Source organism: Protopterus annectens, chromosome 17.part0, assembly GCF_019279795.1.
Source record: "Protopterus annectens isolate FY-2018-M chromosome 17.part0, PAN1.0, whole genome shotgun sequence".
Taxonomy (NCBI): Eukaryota; Metazoa; Chordata; order Ceratodontiformes; family Protopteridae; genus Protopterus; species Protopterus annectens.
In genome coordinates this window covers 235,713,857-235,726,612 of record NC_056751.1, presented here as the reverse complement: position 1 = coordinate 235,726,612, position 12,756 = coordinate 235,713,857, and the positions used below count along the sequence as shown (strand labels likewise).

Genomic DNA, 12,756 nt, shown 5'->3' with positions numbered 1-12,756 from the left:
TCCCTCAGATTTTACAATACCTAACTGAGATGCTAAACAAAGGCCTTTCTTTCTCATCAATTAAGATTCATGCCTCTGCCATTTCAGCCCATTACAATACGGAACCACCTATCTTTTCTCATCCCTTAATAAGGCAGTACCTCAGAGGGGCCAAAAACTTTAGACCTCCAAGGAGAGCACCAATTGTGGCCTGGGACTGACACTGCCTCCTTTCGAGCCAGCATCAACAGCGGATATTGAATTCTTATCCTGGAAAACAGCTCTGCTCCTAGCAGTAACCTCTGCAAGGCGAGTCTCGGAGTTACAAGCACTCATGGCTGTGGAACCTTTCATCATTTTTCATCCAGACAGGGTTTCTCTGAGGACAAACCCTACATTTATGCCTAAGGTGGTGTCCAGTGTGGCCCTTAACCAAACCATTCACTTGCCTACCTTTTATCCTAACCCACAGAACAAGGGTGAGAAAATTCTGCATTCTTTGGACATACACAGACAGTTATGCTTCTACTTGGACAGAACTAAAGCTTTCAGAAAGACTGAGCAACTTTTAGTGTCAAATGCTGCAAGATCACAAGGAAAGGCTATCTCAAAACAGACCTTTTCTAAATGGATAGGCAATTGCATCCGTTTCTGCTATTTTCAACATGGCAAATCAGTGCCTAAGGGCATTAGGCCTCATTCCACCAGAGCAGCAGCCACTTCAGCAGCCTTCCTCAGAGGAGTACCAACCAAAGATATCTTAGAGGCTGCAACTTGGAGTTCAGTGTACACCTTCACAAAGCACTACCACTTACCTCTTTACTCTAAGTCCAGAGCAGGCTTTGCCACTGCAGTTCTGCAGGGCCTCATAGCCTCTCCTAACCCTATTTAGCCCAGCCGCCCTTCCTCAGCTTTGGGATTCAACCCAAGAGTAATGACTGCAACAGTGAAACACGATGGACATAGTACAGTTGTGTACCTACCATAAATGTAGATGTTCGAGTGTATTCACTGTTGCAGTCCAGGTTTCCCACCCACCATCCCCCTTTTCTTTGCTGGGACTTATCTGCACTTCTCCATCCTATACAACCTTTTTGGTGTATTTGCTTGTAGATGAAGGAAATGTTATTTTTGTGCATGCATTTTTATTGGCATATTTTTTTCAGCCTACTAATTTGGGGGCACCTGACATCTGGGGTAAGAAAAACTGAAGAAAATGGTATCGACTGCATCTTTTGTACCCCTGGCGCACTGACGTCAGGGAAGAGGTGACAGCAACCGATGCCAGACCTAGACTTTGGAATTCTGGCCGACTGAGGGCAACCTGCCAGCAGGATAACCCAAGAGTAATGACTGCAACAGTGAAACACGATGAACATAGTACAGTTGTGTACCTACCATAAATGTAGATGTTCGAGTGTATTCACTGTTGCAGTCCAGGTTTCCCACCCACCATCCCCCTTTTCTTTGCTGGGACTTATCTGCACTTCTCCATCCTATACAACCTTTTTAGTGTATTTGCTTGTAGATGAAGGAAATGTTATTTTTGTGCATGCATTTTTATTGGCATATTTTTTTCAGCCTACCAGTTCGGGGGCACCTGACATCTGGGGCAAGAAAAACTGAAGAAAATGGCGTCGACTGCATCTTTTGTACCCCTGGCGCACTGACGTCAGGGAAGAGGCGACAGCAACCGACGCCAGACCTAGACTTTGGAATTCTGGCCGACTGAGGGCAGCCTGCCAGCAGGATAACCCAAGAGTAATGACTGCAACAGTAACATCTACATTTATGGTAGGTACACAACTGTACTTTCCCTTTTTTATTGCACAGTTTTTCTATGTTCTAGTACTGATAGACGTCTGTGTCACAGCAAGCTAAGTTAAAAAAAATCAGGAATAGAAGTGGCTACTCAGAAATTCGTTGCACCCCATTATTTTGCTCTCAAAGTGGAATTCTGTACAGATGAGACATATTGTTGTGCTGTTCATTGTGCAGCCACATTTAACCAAGCATTGTAGAGTCAAAGGTATCTTGAGCTTTGTCTTTGTCTAATATCACCTAACCTCTACAAATCACTGCTAGTGTGATAAGCAATATCTTTAGCATGGACGGCAGCCCAGAGTTGTGTGATGACCCACACTGCACATTACCAGTCTGCAGTGTAACCTGTTGCTGTAGTAGTTTAGCAAAATTAGCTTCTTGTTGCACATTGTTTTTAGCAGTCAGTACTTCATTTGCTCTGCATAATTGATATTCAGTAGTTAACTAGCACAACTTGTTTCTTCAATATCTCACATTTAACTGAATATAGTAGTTATAGCTTCATAGTTAGTAGTAGGCTGTCCTTACAGGCCACTTTAAGACTAGCCAAATTTCCCAACAGAAAGGCAAGAATCAAACGCTGTACCTTGTGTTTATGAAGTAAACACCTTAACCATGATGTCACCCCCTCTGTGTATTCAAATAAATTCTCCAAATATCTAAACTAAAATGGAGGATCATTTTGCTTGTGTTCTTTCTGTTATCAGCCTCCTAGCAGTGTAGCAGTTGCCTGAGGTTTGCAGAAAATGAACTTCAACTTAGTACAAGACATTTTGTTTGTGTGAGATGCAGGTATTTAAACATGAAGGACTCACTTTCACAATAGGACACAGACTGTGAGTAGTACACACTTCACAGCCATCTGCACCAACCAACACTAAATTAGATTCATAAAGGCTAGGTCTAAGTGAAAATCTAACCCTGAATTGTATGCAGAGACGCATGCTGTAACTCCCCATGCATGTCGCATATACATGCATAACTCTGGGCCTGATTGGAATCCTATCTTCTCTGTGAATGATACCTAGGTACAAGTAAAAGATAATTAGCTTCAGCAATTAGCTAATAGTTGGTGGCATTCCAGGGGAATCCAGTATGCGTCCGCATGGGACAGGATGCTCGACAGTCTTACTTCCTTTGCCAAGAATGGTCTACATCTCTCATTCTACGGCTTTTGCATACTGGTTAAAGCCGTTGCTGCCCCCATGGTGCCTTTTTAGGCAGGATCCAGCTGGCAGACATCTCAGCATAACTAACATCCCAAATCCAAACCAGGGTCATATTAATGTAGCTCTTCTCAGTGCCAGAACTCTTGGTAACAAACTGTCAGCCTTGAGGCTCTTCTGCATTTGGATTGCATCCATGTCTTTGTAATTACTGAAACTTGGTTTTAATGTTCAGAAAGTATTCCCTCCCTTCCTACCTGTGTTTTGTGACTACCATGCCTTTCAGATCCAATGGCAACTGTTGTAGCATGTCCATATTTGTAATCAACCATATCTCCAGTAGGCAGATATCCAAGGCTCTACAAACAGAGCTCATTTAGCTCCAAAATCACACTTTACAAAACCAACTATCAGTTTTGAGCCCTGTTGCAGGACATACCACGTGTCCCTGGAAATGTTTGTGAAATTTGTAGATGTAATTGATTAACTAGTTTATGATCCAACTGGGGGGGGGGGGTAGCATAAGAGGTTGAGGGTTGGCATGTGGTTAAAGTGCCTACCTCACAGATCCAAGGTACAGAGTTTAATTCTTACCTTTTGAAATATGTCTAGGCTTAAAAAGGCCTTTAGAGTTGTTAGCCAGGTAATTAACTATGAATCCTGTGAATCTCCCTTAAAACAAAAACTCCATTGTTTTGGAAGGCTTTAACTACTCATCAGTAAACTACCATTTGAGCAGTAAAATGTAGCATACACCAAAAAGTATCTTAAGTTCAAAAACAAAAGCTTCCTGCAAGATATTGTTAATAAATCTAGTAGAGGGTAAAATATTCTTGACTTCACCCTTAATAATCTAGTTTTCTCATGTACAGTTCCTCTAGTATACCTTTTCCTTTTAAGTTGGATCATAAACAAGTGACCTTCACTATTAGAATCACTAAACCTGAAGATACAGAGATCTCAAATTAAGGATTTCAAAAGTACAAATATTGTTACATTCTATGATGACGTTTCAGGATTCATGTATTCTAGCATAACCCCAGACATAGCTTCAGCAGGAATTAATTCATGTTTTGAAAGCATTTTTAGAAATATCCTTGAACCAGTCAGTTTGTCTGTTTTATTGAGTATAATCTAGAGCAGAGTTCTCATACATTAAGCTTGACTGTGTCAGCACATGTTTTACCTAAAGATTTTGCATTAATTCAGGAAGACATTGTAGGTTGTCTCCTTTGCTACCAGTAGTGGGACTTGCAGTAGTTAGCCTAAACTTCTCCAAGTGATTTGCTTACAGCAGAGATGGTTACTTAAAGCCAACAAAATAGCCATTAGAAAAGTACTAAATAAATTTGTCATTCATTTTTTTATTTTTTGCAGCACCATTTTGGGCTGAGTTGTTTTGTTTTCATTGTTGCACTATACAGCTTTCTTCCATTATGGCAGGAGTTGGAGATGAATGTAATTCTGAAGATCATCCTATGCAGATTATCACTGCCACTAATCAGTCTTTGTTGGATGTTTTAGAGGCTCTTCAGTCCTCCATTGCATTACTTATGGAGAAATCGAATAGCTGCCAAAGTTCCCAATATTTGGTTTTGGGAAAAACAGCTGATGACACCAATGAGACTGTTTTGGTTGTTCCTTTGAGAAACGTGCTCCGGCAGACCATAGTTCATCTTGTGTTTTAAATGACTGTGGAAATGAGAACACCAGTTGTCCCAGTTTTAAAGGTTCCAATTTTTTTATTAAAACTATGAACCCTTTTACTTGGCTGAGAGGTGAGAATGCTCATGGTACAATGGCTAGTAATGATTTATCCACGTTGAAATACTCAAATTGAGAAAAAGACCAAGAAATATCGGTTTTTAATGTCATAATCATTTATATTTGGAGCATTGCATCCATTTATGTATTGTACCCAAGGGTCTGAGGTATTTTAAATGCCCAACGGTATTACGGCAAAAGACGGCATTTATCAGGCTTTAAAGGATTTTAACAGTGGCATTCAATTGATGAAAATTTTTATTAAACATAATGATTCTTTGATGAAACAATTGAATGAAGATATATGTAAACTTGATGTTAAAATCAGACTGTCTTTGTTTTTTTCAAACGTCATTTGTTTATGAAGCTGTATTTTCTTCTGTTGATAAGGAAATAGACTCTAGCTATATGTAAACAGAAAAAATATTGAGAGACTTAGACTCTTATGCAAATGGGACAGCTTTCCTGCTACTTATTCTAATTCGTCAGCATCCTTCAGTCGTATGACCTCTTTAGAATCCACCAATGAGGTGTTTTTGGAAGATGAACAAAAATTTCTGCCATTAAGACATTCATCACATATTGCTGAGAAGGGAAGAGAAAATAAAAAGAATTCCAGTCATGACTGTAATCACAGTTATTTTTTTAGCTCAGGACCCTAATTTCACTTTCCATCCTTCCAGGGACAGCTGTTCATGAGGCAGAGGAAAAACACAGTAAGAGGCAGTATGAACTACATAAATTGAATACTCCTAGAGACATTGTTATTCGCATTGACTTTGTGTTTAATCTTACTGAAGAGGGTTTTACTTAGGCTCAAATTAAAGTTTTTTACAGAAATGTTTATCTTTTATTCCTTCATAAGATGCCATTGTGGTGAATACCTTTAGGAAATTTCATCTATATTTTCGTAAATTAAACATTGTATTTCTTTTGCATAATGTTAACATCCATAAATTCCTTTTCTATAAGTCTAGTGTTTTAATCCCCCCTTGATACTGGCCTTACAAGTTTTTGCTGACAGTTGTGAAAATCAGATTATATTTGATCTTGATAGTAAAAAAATCTTTTAGATATTATAATTGAAATCATGAAGAAAGGAATGCTTTGTCAGAATTAAAAAATAGGTTGCATTTACGATTTAGAAAGCTGATAAAGGGGGGTGGGATGGTTATCTTGTATGTTTCTGATTATGTTAAAGCTATGGAAAAACTATTATCGATTGATACAGACAATAAATTAGTAACTTTATATTTTATACAAAGTGAATATAAATATTTTAATTTAGTGCAATTGGATGTATTAGAAGAAAAACTTATTGACTTTAATATTTATGCTTATTTGCATAATGATAATCCTAGGTGGAGTATAATTTTTGGAAAACCTAAAGTTCATAAAAAACACAAAGATTATCTTCTGAACGCACTGATGATGCTATATGAATATGAGGAATTGTGCAGCCAGTACTGCTGTGAAGGGAAATGCAAAGTAACGAGAGCTGGAATGTTTATTTTAAAAATGAATATGACAGTAGATGTAAACATTATTAAAATGTTTAAGATAACTAGAAGGTAGTGGAATGTAATCCCGGTATTATAAAAATAGTGGGAGATGCATCTTTTTTTTTTTTTTTTTGTATTTGTAAATGGTGCAACGTCTTTATAGAGGAAATGTCTGTCCTGGATGTATTATTTTAGATAAACCTGTGGGTACATATTTACATGTTCACTGCAAAACATGTCACTACATATATGAAGGTAAATTTGTTCTGTTGCCAAGAATTAATACGACTATTCATATGTTTACTTGTCATACGGCAAGTGTAGTTTACCTTGCAGTATGTGGGACTTAGTAGTCATGCCAACACAATCCATAAAAATAAGTCCTTTGTAAAGAGAATTTTAGAATATTTGTATACCATCGTAACTAAGAATGACAGTAATACGTTGTGTAAATATTTGTCAGTTCTGATCATAAGAAATTTTATTTTTGGGGGCTTCAGTTTGTAGACATTGATCTAAGAAGTGGTAATAATAGTAACAAAGTGGAATTGAAAGAAGCTCTTTGGCAATTAAGTCTACAAGCTAAAAGATCTTTTGGCTTAAATGCAGCTATTAATATTAACTGTTCTTTAATGATGGAGTTTACGTTTTTATGTACATTTTTTATGGTAAGTTTATTGTTGTATTACTTTTAAGCATGCATTATTCATTGGTGATGCCATCTATTCATCACTGGTTGTTTTGAATTAATTGGATGTATGTAAGTATTTTGAATGTGTTTTTATTTTGCTCTGAAGAAGTGTCCATTCATTGTTGGGGGAAAGGACTAAATAAATTCATCATTCGTTATTTCTTTTTTGATGCTGTTTTTGGTTTTTAATATAAAACAGGCATAGTTGGCGCCATGGTACAAAAGGAGAAACCCTGCCTACAAACTAGACCACCTGGATTCCTTTAGTATTATGGACTAATGATTTTGAGAGGGGAAAGGAATGATAAAATGGACTGTGCTTTCCTTATTTAGAGGGGAAGGTTGAGGGCATGCATTGCAGGACATACAGCCTGCCTGTAATACCTGGTGGAGACTGTAGATGGAAGGAGGTGTCTGTCTTCAAGGAGGTGGGGAATATGGCTATACTGGCACTCACAGAGCTAAGGGAAAAGCCTTCACATCTCTCACTCCATAGAATGCCCAGTCCTTAGGACCCTGTGGACATGCATAATGGAATGATAGGACTTAAAACTCCTCTGATGGCTTCTTGGATGATGACCATGCTGCATCATACTGTGTCCTCATAAAGGGAACCAATGGGTGATTACGATATGGCGGTTGCTTGATAGATAACAAGTGAAGAGGCATAAAAGAAAAAATATTTATAAATGTGTAGGTGTAGCTTTTACACACACACAAATACATATGTGTTGGTTATAAACAATGTGTATATGCCTTTAATGCATGTTGAAAATGCATACTGAAATATGGAGTGTGCAAATATTCGTACAACATTTAGCTAGCTAACAAGTGCTTAAAAGACAATCCTATTGGCTGCCTGAAAACACCTGTATGTTTATGGAAGTGTGGAGTTTGTGAACCCTGTCAGGGCTAACGTGAAATTTACCTTCTGAAATGTGCATGTTCCTAGCACTGGGGGAGAGGCTATAACCTGTTTGTTGGAGGGACAGCACAAAATTCTGTGCGGTGGAGAGCACCATGAGATATTGTTTCAGACCTCTCAACTGTCCCTATTTTGGAGGAACAATGTTATTTTATCAGGAATGATTTACTCCTGCAGACAATGTCTTTTATTTAGGACTGACACACAGACCTATGTTTAAAATAACAGTGACAAAAATTATGGAAAAATGTAAGCATCTTATCACACAGAATGTCATTTATCTTTGCTTCAGGCAAAAGAGAGATGTGTACTGTGGTTTTCCATGTACTAGACAGCTTTAAAAATCACTGGCGATTGATGAGGAGGATTTCAGAAAATTGTGGAAGGGGGAAATCAAACCTGCTTACATTTTTCTATAATTTTTGTCACTGTTATTTTAAACATAGGTCTGTGAGTAGTATCCCAGATTCCTACTGGAAAATGGAAGAGTTATGTGCTATTTGTATTCAAATGTTTATGCTAATTATATGCCTAGGTTTTTGACTGGATGTTCCTGCTTTTCAAGGGCCTTTGTTCCTATTTTCATTAATTATTCTGAAGGAATAATTTATGTTTTGAAATGCCCTTGCAGTTTATTTTATGTGGGGGAGAGTCAAAGGGCCTTCAAAGTAAAGTTCCAAGAACATATCAGGGGATATTAGAAAAAAAAGAGTCTTAGAAAGTCCAATGGCTATGCACTTTAAAGGTTTCCATCAGGGTAATTCATCCTTATTAAAAGGGTGTATTTTGGAACAAGTTTCAGTGAAAATTGGTGAACATATGGAGTCAGCATGTCCTCCCCGTGGTCGAGTGGCGTTTGAAAGACATGTGTAGAATTGGCGTGCCTTCGTTGAAGGTTGGGCATCAAGCTGGCAGCTTGACACCGTAGAAATCTACTGCCAATCATTAGCGGACCGGAGTTTCACTGTGGCGACCCCTAACTGGGAGAAGTTGAAAGAAGAACAACATTACTTTGAAAAATAAGCTACTGTATAAAGAAGCATTATTAACTGTAAAGTACTGGGGGGTTTCAGTAATAAGTGTAATTGGAAGTATTTAATTGATTATTGTATTCAGTTATGCTTGTTAGTGTTTTAACTATATTAAGAGTTTTCTTTGTGTGTGTTTTTTACTCCATGAAGGCATTGTAGCCAAGGTGCTAGAGGTGATTGAATCTTTCTCTTTTAATCATTGGCTGTTATTTTATTTTATTCCTATTTTCACTGTCTGCAGGTTGAGAAGTATGTCAAGGACCAAGTGGACAGTATACTGTTCTGTTTCTAAAACTGAAAGTGAAATGAGCTTTTGATTTTTGAAGCCTTTTTATCTGGAGAATAACTTGTGTTTTTATTTATTTGACATTTGTTTACTGGGAAGGTCTGACTGGGATAACATCCCATTTTCAGCAGAGGCCTGGGGAGAAAAGCTTAACATTGACATAATAAGGTTGCAGTTAAACAACATTGTAACACCTAATACAAAAGAGCAACATATTATCTAAGTAAAAATTCAACTGTAGTTCACATAGTGTGAACCTGTACATAGTGCAAATATGTGAACAGAATTGAAAAATGTTAATAGTTAAAAGTATTCTCATGTTGCAGTTCATAGAGATGACATTAATCACATTGAGTACACTCACTGGAACAGAGATGACAAGATTTATAGCCCAAGCAAAATTATATTTGTCCTTTATCTCAGAAGCAGATTGACTGTGTTAAGAGGGAAGGAGTTAGTAAAACGTATGCTGGGGTGGAAATTTTTACATATGACCCGCATCTAATGAAACCTTGTATTTATCTTGTAGTTCTGAAATGGTTTTCTGAGAAGTGGGCAAATACAGTGGATATAAAAAGTTTACACACCCCTGTTAAAATGCAAGGTTTTTGTGATATAAAAAAATGAGACCACAATAAATCATTTCAAAATTTTCCCACCTTTAATGTGACCTATAAACTGTGCAGTTCAATTGAAAAACAAACATATCTGTTAGGGGAAAATATAAAAAATGAAAATGTACAATAAGCTGGTTGCTTAAGTATGCACCTTTTGATTTAATTACAACATTCAGTCTTCTTGGGTAGGAGTCTTATCAGCATGGCACATCCTGACTTGGCAATATTTGCCCACTCTTCCTTGCAAAAGTGCTCCAAATTTGTCAGATTGCGAGGGCATCTCTTCTGCACAGTCCTCTTCAGGTCACCCCACAGATTTTCAATTGGATTTAGGTCTGGGCTCTGGCTAGCCATTCCAAAACTTTAATTTTTCTTCTGGTGAAGCCGTTCTTTTGTTGATTTGAATGTATGCATGGGGCATTGTCGTGTTGAAAGGTGAAATTCCTCTTCATCTTAAGCTTTCTAGCAGACACCTGAAGGTTTTGGGTCAAAAGTGACTGGTATTAGGAACTGTTCATAATTCCCTCCACCTTGACTAAAGCCCCAGTTCCATCTGAAGAAAAGCAACTCCAAACATAATACTGCCACTACCATGCTTCACCGCGAGGATGGTGTTCTTTTGGTGATGCGAAGTGTTGTTTTTGCACCAAACGTACCTTTTGGAATTGTGGCCAAAAAGTTCAACCTTGGTCTCATCAGACCATAACACAATTTCCCACATGCTTTTGGGAGACTTGTAAGAAAAGCCTTACGTCTTGCAACCCTCCCCCACAGCCCAGACATGTGGAGAATACGGAAGATTGTTGTCACATGTAGTACACAACCAGTACTTGCCAGAAAGTCCTGCAGCTCCTTCAGTGTTGCTGTAGGTCTCTTTGCAGCCTCCCTGACCAGTTTTCATCTTGTCTTTTCCATCAATTTTGGTGGGACGTCCAGTTCTTTGCAACATCACTGTTGTCCCGTATTTTCTCCACTTTTTGATGAGTGTCTTCACTGTGTTCCATGGTATATCCAATGCTGTGGAAATTTTTTTGTACCCTTCTCCTGACTGATAACTTTCAACAATGCGATCCCTTTGATGCTTTGTAAGCTGTCTGCGAACAATGGCTTTTGCTGTAGCAGGCAACTGAGTAAATGTCAGGAAAATCCTACTAGGGCAGCTGAACTTTATTTGGAGTTAATAAGAGTCTCTTAAATTGATGGCAGGTGTGTACCCAAGAAGACTAAATGGTGTAATTAAATCAAAAGGTACTTCAACAAAGTATTAGTTTAAAGGTGTGCACACTTATGCAAGCAGCTTATTGTACGTTTATTTATTTTTTATATTTTTTCCCCAAACAGATTTATCTGTTTTTCCAATGAATTGTACAGGTTATAGGTCACATTAAAGGTGGGAAAAGTTTTGAAATGATTTATTGTGGTGGCATTTTAACAGGGCTGTGTAAACTTTTTATATCCACTGTGTATACTTTTTATATTTTTTAGGTATCTGTTTTATGTTTTTCACATTATGTTTACTAAATGCATGAGGACTGAACTTGGGTAGTCCAGGATCTGGGAATACCATCCTAGCTTGATATCTGCCAACCAGAGTGATGCCCCTCTAAGCATCAGAACAATAGAAAACTCAGAATTGTACTCGCGTAGGTAGAATAAATTATAGCTATGTATTGCAGAAGAATTTCTTTCCAGTTATATGGTGAGTTACATGTATTCTATTTTTCTGACGAGCTTTACGCATTGCATGATTAGTAGCTTCACACTATTGTTGTTTCAGACATATTCAGTGTGTACAATGCAGTTACTTTTATCCATGGGAATTTTGGGGGACAGTTTCCCCTTTGCTTGCTGTGTACACCAGAATGAGTCCTCATTGTTAATTATGGGCAGGGTATTTTAGCAAAGGCAGTCGGTGATATTGGCAAAATCCTTGTAAGTTTTTGTCTTCTGGTTTCCGGTGTGCTATGTGACATACTGTAACAAGCTATGTACATGACATTTTTTCAGTTGGTTTGTGGAACAGCACTAATGTTGTTAATGTTTGACAGAATTGCCATTACACATGATTACTGTTTGAATTATTCACTCCATTTACAGGCTGTCCTCATCTTAGCTAAGATATCCATACTTCTATAAAATCTGTAGAGTTAAATGTCTCAGACTGAAGATAGCATTTTAGTGCCTTTTAAGTGGTTAGATAGACCTGTTTGAGCGATGTGTCCAGGGAAATGTCTAATAAATGGAAAATGAATCATGTAAACATGCAGATGTCAATTTCTTATTATCATTGCACTTTTTTCTTTCACTAGTCCAAATCACAATGTATAACCACATATAAAAGAAGAACTTGGTTATACAGTTCCCGATCCAAGTATGACAACAATCTGTTTGTACTTTTTTGGGCCTTCCTTGATATTTCTTATTTTCTGTCAGAATTTCTCACAGCATCTTGTAGTTACACAGAGGATTAAGGCTATTCGTAGTCATTGAGCACCTTCCTGTAGTCCAGTGTTTTGAATGTTTCGGCCTCCTTTTGCCTATCACACAAGTCTGAGCTCCTGGGATGTCTGAAAAAGTTCCATGTGAATCACTTCTCATCCCAGTTAATGAATACAAATAAAAACAAATACAAACAGACAAAAACAAAGTTACTAAACAATCAGTCCATGCATCGTGCAACATCCATGAGTTATTCACATAGTAGTACATGCATGACTAATAGGATACTTATCACCTGTAGCTGAGATGATTACTTTTACTGAGGAAGTAGTATTCGTACCTAATATATTTAGAAGCTTTACAAAAGCAGATAATTTGCTCATTCTTGTTGAGGCTAGAAAGTAACCATACCTATCTACTGCTTAGGTGCTTAAAGGTAACAAAAAATCGAAGTAATTACTTGAAAAACATCTACTGAAACCGTCTTTAAAACTGCTTAAAGAAAGGACTGCTTCAGGATAACCATTTTAAG

At 37.7% G+C, this 12,756-nt stretch overlaps 1 protein-coding gene across 1 annotated transcript in view; it reads left to right on the top strand.

The window, feature by feature from the left end:
- HSD17B4 (hydroxysteroid 17-beta dehydrogenase 4) overlaps positions 1-12,756 on the top strand; it is a 1,616,359-nt gene that overhangs the window by 236,367 nt on the left and 1,367,236 nt on the right. The gene's annotated exons all lie outside the window — the stretch shown is intronic.